This window comes from Zerene cesonia, chromosome 11 (genome assembly GCF_012273895.1).
Source record: "Zerene cesonia ecotype Mississippi chromosome 11, Zerene_cesonia_1.1, whole genome shotgun sequence".
NCBI lineage: Eukaryota > Metazoa > Arthropoda > Insecta > Lepidoptera > Pieridae > Zerene > Zerene cesonia.
In genome coordinates, this window is record NC_052112.1 from 9,860,683 (window position 1) to 9,870,235 (window position 9,553).

Below are 9,553 nucleotides of genomic sequence, written 5' to 3' on the forward strand. Positions count from 1 at the left end.
GTGGACAAAATACTGTTATTTTAGTATAAATATATTACTAGTACTATTCTATAAAAATACCAAACGGGAAGTTGTGCCTAATTTAATAAACCGTCTAAAATACATAAAGTGATAATGAATAAAAACATTTACGACTTATTTCTATTTATTTAGCCTATACTGTTTCACCAATCGATAAAGGACTTATAAAATTTCTCCAGGGAGCTTATCAGTCCTTTAAAAGAAAGAAATTAACTCACTCGCACTCTTTCGCTTTTCGCACCCCCCAAAAGAAAAGTATGTCATGCCGTATGTAACAGCCTAATATTGTACATACAAACCCCTCCACTTATAGGCAACTCAGTTAAATATTTATTTATTTTTCTCCTCTATTATATTCAATTATAATTTTTAATAATAATGCTGTCAATATGTAATGGCTCAAATTGTGAATTTGCTTTAGAAGCAAGCTGTTTCTCCTAAATACAGGTTGCCCTGCAATCTAGCTAGGGAAACATCGGCTTTATATATTGTAAACTTTAAAAATATATGTAAGACAAACCGTTTGTATAAACTAAATTGTAATTGCTATAAAACTGTTAAAAAAATTCATGTATGTATGAAATAAATATATAAATAAAAAATTGTATTTTCATAAAGCGCCGCTAAATTCCCACAACCTCAGTAGCGTTATGAAGTTACGATCATTCATATGAAACAATATCTTGTTAGCATTACCATAATGAAATTAGATGTAAATGTTTATGCGCATAATACTGCAATATAATGTCCGCCCAAGGGGCCGAGAACTACATTGCTACAATTTGCAGCTAAATAACAGCGAAGGTAGACAATTTAACATTAAATTCTGGGAAGCAATTATTATGTCCACAACTAAATAAAGATAAAACTGGTTTTAACAAATTTTCATTTGAAATTTAAGAGTTAGTTCGAAGTTTTGTATTTTCCGTTTTGTTTTCATAAAAAATAGTAGTAATATTTGTCTGCAACTTAGCTTGTAGATGTCTTGAATAAATAGACATTACTTAACGTAATTTCTGCATAAAGTATTTCAAATCTTTTTGTCAGTTTTTCATGTGAAATAGCATCTACATTCGTCGATTATTTTTACATATAAACCGAATGTTCATTATCTTTGATAATATGTTAAATGATATACCTGTGGTTAACGCGTAGGCGTATAACCAAGGGCTCCTGGGTTTTAGATACTAGATTTATGACATTATTTGGGACTCACAAAAAATGTCTCAATCTAGCAGGACACAGAAGGCTGATCACCTACTTGTCTATATAGAAAATAGATAAGTGAAAACTATGTCATCGTATATCATCTATCCAATAGAACTTCGCTCACCTAAGAACAAACTTATAAATGTTAATCAGAATCTATTTTCTTTTTAGTAAAGAAGATCGAAACTCGCTTTAATTTCGCTGTTCAATCTATAAACTTTTATTGAGAAAAGTTATAAATATTAAACTGCTTTTGCTCACAGTATAAATGTGGAAGCCTATATATAGTGAAGTCCCGTGTCCCCTAGTGGGGTATGGGGCAGATGATGTACATCCGTTTCACTGATCAATTTTCTTTAGGGACAAGTAGGTGATCAGCCTTCTGTGTCCTGCCAGACCGAGACATTTTTTTTTTGTGCGTCCCCACCGGGAATTGAACCTAGAACCCCTCGGTTCTACGCTCACGCGTTAATCACTGTACCAAGGAGGCGGTTCGGCGGTGGAAGCCTATAATTAGTGCAAATTATACCAAATAACATATATATTTATATTATTTTTTAGTTTGTAATTATGAACGGATGTATGGATTTCTTTCAAGCGAGAACAGCTTACAGTATCTATATGAAATTTGGTACAGAGATAGATTATAGCCTGGATTAGCACATAGGCTACTTTTTAACCGAGTACCACGCGAAGGAAGCCACAGGTTACTGCTAGTATAACTATTCTTCTATCAAAAGGTTCACATGTAGTTACATTAAGACATAAATTATTCTATTTTACTCAATTAATTAACACACAGGACAAATCTCTTCCAGGAACTAAACAAATGTATTAAAGAAACACTTAAAATTTGGTAATAAAATTAAATTTTCTTCCAGTAGCAATTTCAACTCCCCATTCGGAACCTCGATCAATCATAACGAGTTGTCGAATTAAATTTATATTTTACAGCTGTTCGGTGCTCGCTCCGGCGGTTCGCTTAATTTTATGGTCGTCGAGATTTTATTCAATTAATTTGCAATGTTTGTTTTACCATCCATCATAAGTATCTTAATAATTGTTTGAAATATATTGCTACTTAAAAAAAAAAGTGAAGTCCCGTATTCCCTAGTGGGGTATGGGGCAGTTGATGTACATCTGTTTCACTGATCGATTTTTCTTTAGGGACAAGTAGGTGATCAGCCTTCAGTGTCCTACCAGACCGAGACATTTTTTTTTGTGCGGGAATTGAACCCAGGACCCCTCGGTTCTACGCTCACGCGTTAACCACTGTACCAAGGAGGCGGTCATATTGCGTCTTACGAATATGTTATATTTTTTATGCACGATGTATGCACATGTAAATAGAGTTCCGTGTTTGGAAGCCATTGAAGATATCTTCAGCTAGATTTTTGCCCGGAGCTTTGCCCGCATAGTAAAAATAGTCTCAAGGATTTCCCCGCATAAAAGCAATCCTATATCGCTTCATGAGTCCCAGACTCTGCCTGTGGATGGATAGCTCGGTTACGTAGCTCGCTTCGTTAGTGATGCACCAGCTATTGTAATTCTATAAAAATCAATGCACCTTATTTACAGAATAACAAAACGTAAAAAATTGCTCTAAGGTTTCTAAATTATATAAAGGTCCAATTTAACAAACATATACTTACTAAAATATAGACCACACGTTTTCTCGTCCAAGGCGTAAAGATTCAGTTAATATTTCACATGGATACATTCTGTGGGCCCCCGGGGGCCACTCGCGTAGCACACCGTTCAGGGCTATCTAGCATGATTAAGGGGTCCTACGTGGAAATTCAATTATTTCCCGCTTGTATTTTAATATTAATATGCTATGTATAATAATAGTACGTCTTATTTGTGGACCCAGAATAAGAAGGCACAATGAACATTTGATGAATTTCGTCATTTTATGGGATGGTTGCTTTTGTCATCAGCCTATTTTGAGGAACTTCAGGGATGTAGGCGTCTATGCGAGTAATCTTCTTTCAACTACCAGACCTTGTATAAAAATGGTTGGTTATAAAGCAAAATCCCATCATGGTGGCCGATTAACTCAAAGACTTGTCATTTTGGCGGCATGTGACATGCCAACGGTGATCAGCCTTCTGTGTCCCGGAATCGAACCCAGGACCTCTCGGTTCTACGCTTACGCGTTTACCACTATACCAAAGAGGCGGTCAAGCTCCGAGTGCGAGTCAATAATTCTTTGTACATAAACTCAATCCTTAGTACAAATAGCGTATTAAACTTAATTCCATATAATATTCAAATGCCTTCACACAATATATTCTACGTTCACATAACAACGATATCAAGTATCAAAAACATTCACACGCCAAATAAAGCGAGGAACGGGGATCACAAACAATATATTTTACGTCCTTACGGCACTTGGCTGATAGAAAGCGATATTTTCTAGCAAATCACACACCGTACACATTCAACGGTGAAAGAATTTTTAGTCAATCGAAATCGGGCCAATGGTTCCCTGATATTACCGCGTTCAAACAGACATAAACACTCTTCAGCTTTATATAAGTCTCAGAAAAGACGCCTTTTAGTAAACAAGTATTAATCACGACAAAGAGAATATTAAATATTTTTTTGAAAATAATAATACCCTTCATCCAAAAACGACCTATCTCCAAATACCTGAATCTAGTAGTTCCTGCCACTTTATTCTGCAGGGTTACCGTAGCGTCTTGAAGTAGTATTAAGTAAAGAGCATTACTGAACATATTGGCACTCTTATTGGTGCGTTTTTATTTATTTAGTTCAATATTTAGCTTCACTATCAGACAATATCTCACGAGTAATGTAACCGCAGATACGGGGGTCTACCTAATGGCACAATTAAGGTGACATCGCTGCAAATTTTGACTGCTTTACGACTCGGAATTCGTGTGCTTTCATAGTCGAGTTTTTGTTTTATTGCATCGTGGGTTAATGAGGTTCGCTGTGTTTTAATAGCTGGACGGACAGATGGTTCTCGAAATGAATAAATACCCCCCGAAACGTTTATGTTTAATTCGAATTTCGTTTGATTTCCCTAATGTAAGACCGTTTCATTTTAATGGTTATAAACTCGCTTTGAAATAATGTCACCTAAATATATATGGTTTGTTATTTCTAAAAAGAAGCTTGCATTCACGAGTGGGTTGTATATAAACAGATACTAGCTGTGACCCGCGGTCGAAACCGCGTAAGTCCGTATCCCGTAGGAATATCGGTATAAAAAGTGCCTATGTGTTATTTCAGTTGTCCAACTATCTACGAAGCAAATTTCATTGCAATCGGTTCAGTAGCTTTTGCGTGAAAGAGTAACAGACGCACGCATACATATGCATCCATCCTCACAAACTTTCGCATTTATAGTATTATTATTCGCCAATAGATGTCAGGAAGAATCATAATAAATTGGGACTGCTCAAACGCAAGTAAGTTTAAGTCGATAAAACACGAATAAAACACGAATATGACATTTTCTAAAAAAAAATCCTAGCTAGATCGATTTATCGCCCCCGAAACCCCCTATATACTAAATTTCATGAAAATCGTTCTAGCCGATTCCGAGATTCCAATTATATATACATATATATATATATATATATATATATATATATACAAGAATTGCTCGTTTAAAGGTATAAGATATTAGTGTCGTCTTCATCTAAATCTCTCTTGCCTTTCTTCATGATGCGTTTCCTTATTGAATTTGGATTGTAACAATTGTGCTGTGGATAATGCTCGTAAATTCAAACATCTTTTATATTTTACACGCCCAAAAAAACACGCGTCAAAAACAAAAACACCAAAATATAGCACAATGAAATAGTAATACTCGTTGAACCGTCGTTTCATATCCGTCAAATAATGTCAAAGTTAATAATAGGCAGTGTAGAGAAATAAATTCGTTTTACGACGTCTAACGGCTGCAATGGCTGGATATGAGCATCCACGATGGATCGCTCGCGGAATGTGAGGTTTTTCCCTCGAATATTCCATAAAATGACGTTATTAATCATTGGACAGTGAGAAAATGGAGTGTTTTTTGGGTGTTGTGTTTTAGGTATTGGTTGATAGGATTGATATTTAGTTGCTTTGGTAAACAATGCTCTGGATCAATTTAATATGTATGAAAGTCCTGAGTCTATTCAGATCATATTTTTAAGAACAGATATTAATGATATTTTGCGTATTGGGGAAATATCCGAAGTGAAATGTCAGATAAATGTCAACTTTTTCACTGCTCAAGAAATGAAACCTTGATGTAAACGCTATCATAATCTTATGATGACGTTCTTTGTATATTTTAAATTCCTTTAATTTTCAAAACTCAGTATTACTAATCAACTGAATTACAATCTATTGCGTTAGCAATTCACATTCAATATAAAAGCAAAAATAAAATACGTCCTCAGTACACGGCGAAATAATTTTGAGTCAGTCCCAGTAGTTTAGAGCTTATGATAAGCCCTTAACTTCTGGGGCAAGCATTGAAAAAGACAAATCTTTCTCACTTTTATACTCAACAGATCCAATGAGTAAATGCCAAACAAAATAATTCATAAAGTTTCAACTCGAGCAGATAGTAGATAGATACTAAAGCTAGCGCCCTGCTCTCATAATGTTCAATAATATTTATTCCCGGGCTTACTGTCCCGGTATCCCGGCGACACTAATGGATGTTATATTATTTCGCTTTCTGCTAATGGAACTAAATTTCGGGAAGACGCTAGCACACTAGTAAGTGGAAATGTCACCACGGTTGTTTACGCATTTTTATTGCTATTCTCGGGTAGCAATTCGAGGAAATTTGGTGTTGTATTTAAGTATGACAGCATTTTGGGTTGGTCTGGGAATTTTTTAAGATTATTTATTACTAGCTTTCCGCCCGCGGCTTCGCCCGAGTAAAATTCGGTTATATCGCTTTCATCTCCCTTTTTCAACTCTTCTACCCTTTTTTTCGCGATAAAAATCATCCTATGTCCTTTCCCAAGTTCAGTTCTACCTTCATACCAAATTACATCAAAATTGGTTCAGTGGTTTAGGCGTGAAAGCGTAACAGACAAACAGACAGAGTTACTTTCGCATTTATAATATTAGTAGGGATTGTTAGTAATGCAGCCCGCTGATCTGAATCTGACCACATGTCGGCACCATCTTTCCATATATCAAAAAATCATCAAAATCGTTTTCACTCATACGAAGGTTCTGAGGTAATAAACACAAAAAATACAGTCAAATAGTCAAACCTCCTGATAAAAATAAGAAATGTTAAGGACTGAATTATTTCTTGATGCATGAACAAATATCCATTTGTTTCATGGTTTTAAGTTAGTTAATGTTATTGAAACCAATGAATTACCAATTATTATCAACGTACCATATATTGAACCGATGTCGGGACGTAGGCCTCATTTGAGGGTCCAGGCCATAATTCACCATCCTGACCTACGCGGGTTAACAGATGTCACACGTCCTCGAACTTGGACATGTTGATTTCGTCACGATGTTTTTCTTCACCTTTTTGAGCAGTGGTGACGTTATCCCCATGCGCAGATAAATCAATCTATTTCCTGCTCGCTCACCTGATCTAAAACCCGTGACTTATCGATTTTAAGTCCGAGGTCCTCACCACTGAGCCACCGTTGCTAACTGTAAGCTGAAGAGTTTGTTTGTTTATTTGAACGCGCTTATCCGATTGAATTATTTCAGTGTTAAATGGCTCATTTATTGAAGAAGGATATATCATAACGTACGGAGATAAAACCGCGGCGCACAACTAGTTAATTAATATTATCACCAAGTGTCTTTTAAAAGCAGTAGTTAAAAAACGTTTCGAAACAGATGCGGGTGAAAAGAATAAAATGATCTCAACATAAATAGTTCTGAGTGCAGGAACAGTTAACAAAAATTACTCCAACCTCGAAACGCTTTTAGCATCTTTACAAACCATTTATTCGGAAACAATGGTCCCGCATGTTTATCATCTTGTTCCCAAAATACGGCTATGTGGATGTAGGAAGCCATATTATTTTGGAGGAAATTTCCTGATTCAATTTAATATACCCGTAGCTACATTGGAGAAAATGTGTTAATATGCAATCTTTGGAACAATTAACCATGTATGTGAGATTTATGAAGGCGTATATGCTTCTAATTTAGTTAAGATCTTTCTCGAAAATATCATGAAGATGGTTCTGGTACTTTTCCTAACTAATTTCTATTTGTGAAAGTGTGTTTGGTTATTTTTATATCACCTTATTGACTACTGAAATGTCTAATTCCCTTTGGGAAGACCCACTATTTTGTTTATTCGAATAAATTCAAATATTATTGTCACATATTGTTAATTTATTTTGACCTGCCGGTAATGCCGCATTATCCTATAAACCAGTAGTTTACAATATTTCCAGATCATTAAATAGTGCATTCAATACCTCATACTAATACTATTCTTATGATAATTTTAACATTCAAATAATATAGAGATAAAGACTAATCACAAATTCATCAGGCGCATACTAATTTCGCGCGCCAACCTCAAGACCAATTGGACCTTTAAAATTCAGCCATATTGTGTTTTATCTCGCTCACACATTAAATTATATGCATGTTTTATCCTGTTCAATGTTTACAACTTTTTACGTACTTTGGAAATTCACGAGCTTCCGTAGTGAAGGATGATGAAATTCGCTTCATTTTCGCGAGGAATAACGTTAAAGTTAGTGCTTCTTTGCGTATTAACTGCTGTAATATTGTCGCGAAATTTTAGAGAGGAGATATTAATATTGCAGTATAGCTAAAGACTTTACAGTTAATTGGCGCAGCTTTTGAAGCGTTAATTGGTGTTAATTTCTAAATATCTTTTGTTTTAAATGTATGTTTATTCGTTCAAAATGTAAATAAATCAATGGTTTAATTATTGTGTCATGATAACTGAAGAAAGCGATTGTGTGATCGTTTGTTTTTATTTCTTTCATGTCATGTCTGCAAATAGTTTGGAGACTAGAGAGTGACATAGGCTACCACGGTCAAACATCTCATTTCCATGGAAATTATCTTATTGTCATAATTGTGCCAGCAATGATATTGCATTGTTATTTTATTGAATATTCGCACAATGATCTGCAATAACAAATAACTCCATAGAATTTTAAAAGGATTAATAAAATGAAAGCTTTTATTTGAAAATATAGTTAATTAAACCTTTCACAGCTCCGCTTCAAGTGTCTCTCCGCTGGAAGCGCTCCTAGAAACGTAAATACTTAACGAAAATTGCCTTTTAATAAATTGATTGTTAGTGTTTCTGAAACTAGCGTTTCGAATTATGAACCTTTTATTAAATTTACTTTTGTTGAACCATCTCACGTGAAGCGCCCTTGGAATGTTTCAATTAATTTTTTAAAGGGAAGTTTCTTCCATTCTATGTACAAATTACTAGCTGCGCTCCGCGGTTTCACGCGCGTAAGTCTGTATCTCGTTGCCTATGTGTTATTCCAGTTGTCCATTTATCTACGTACTAAATTTCATTGCATTCGGTTCAGTAGCTTTTGCGTGAAAGAGTAACAAGCATACATACACATACACCCATCCTCACAAACTTTCGCATTTATAATATTATTAGGTAGGACATAATCTTTAACTTCGTCGCAAAGAATATATGTATTCTGAATGTGTGTTTTTATGTATTACATAATAATATAAAGCAGGCATTTAAGTTAATGATTGGCCTGATGAAAAGCGCCCATGAACATTTGCAAATGAAGGGCTTGCAAATGTCACCCGCCGTTAAGGGATAAGGGATAGGAAAAGGATTGACAGGGGATGGGGGAGTCGAGTATGCTTCGACACGAATTGGGCCAGCTCGCATCGGGGAAGTACCACTCGCCACAGAAAACCGGATTGAAATAACAGCATGCCATTATGTTTCGTACGGTGAGTGGGAGAGCCGGAGGCCGGTTTCCTTTTCCTGACCCTTTCCAAGCCATTTCTTCTTTTAAGTCATCAATCCTTTCCATATCCCTTACTTCTTAAAAGCAGGTAGCGCATTCGCAGACCCACTAAATCTGCATATGTTCATGCGTGGTGGTGATCGCTTACAATCAGGCGAACCACTAGCTCAGTTGCCCGCTATGACATAAAAAAGGAGGATAAAGGGATTGACTTGCAATGTAGAGGCAAAGGATGCGGGCCTCCCCCTTAGCCCCTAGTAGCATTTACATGTTTCTATTAATGATAATTTAAAATAAACATTTATTTAATATGCAAACAAAAAAAAAACAAATAAAGATTTCTTTCTGTGATGAGATAA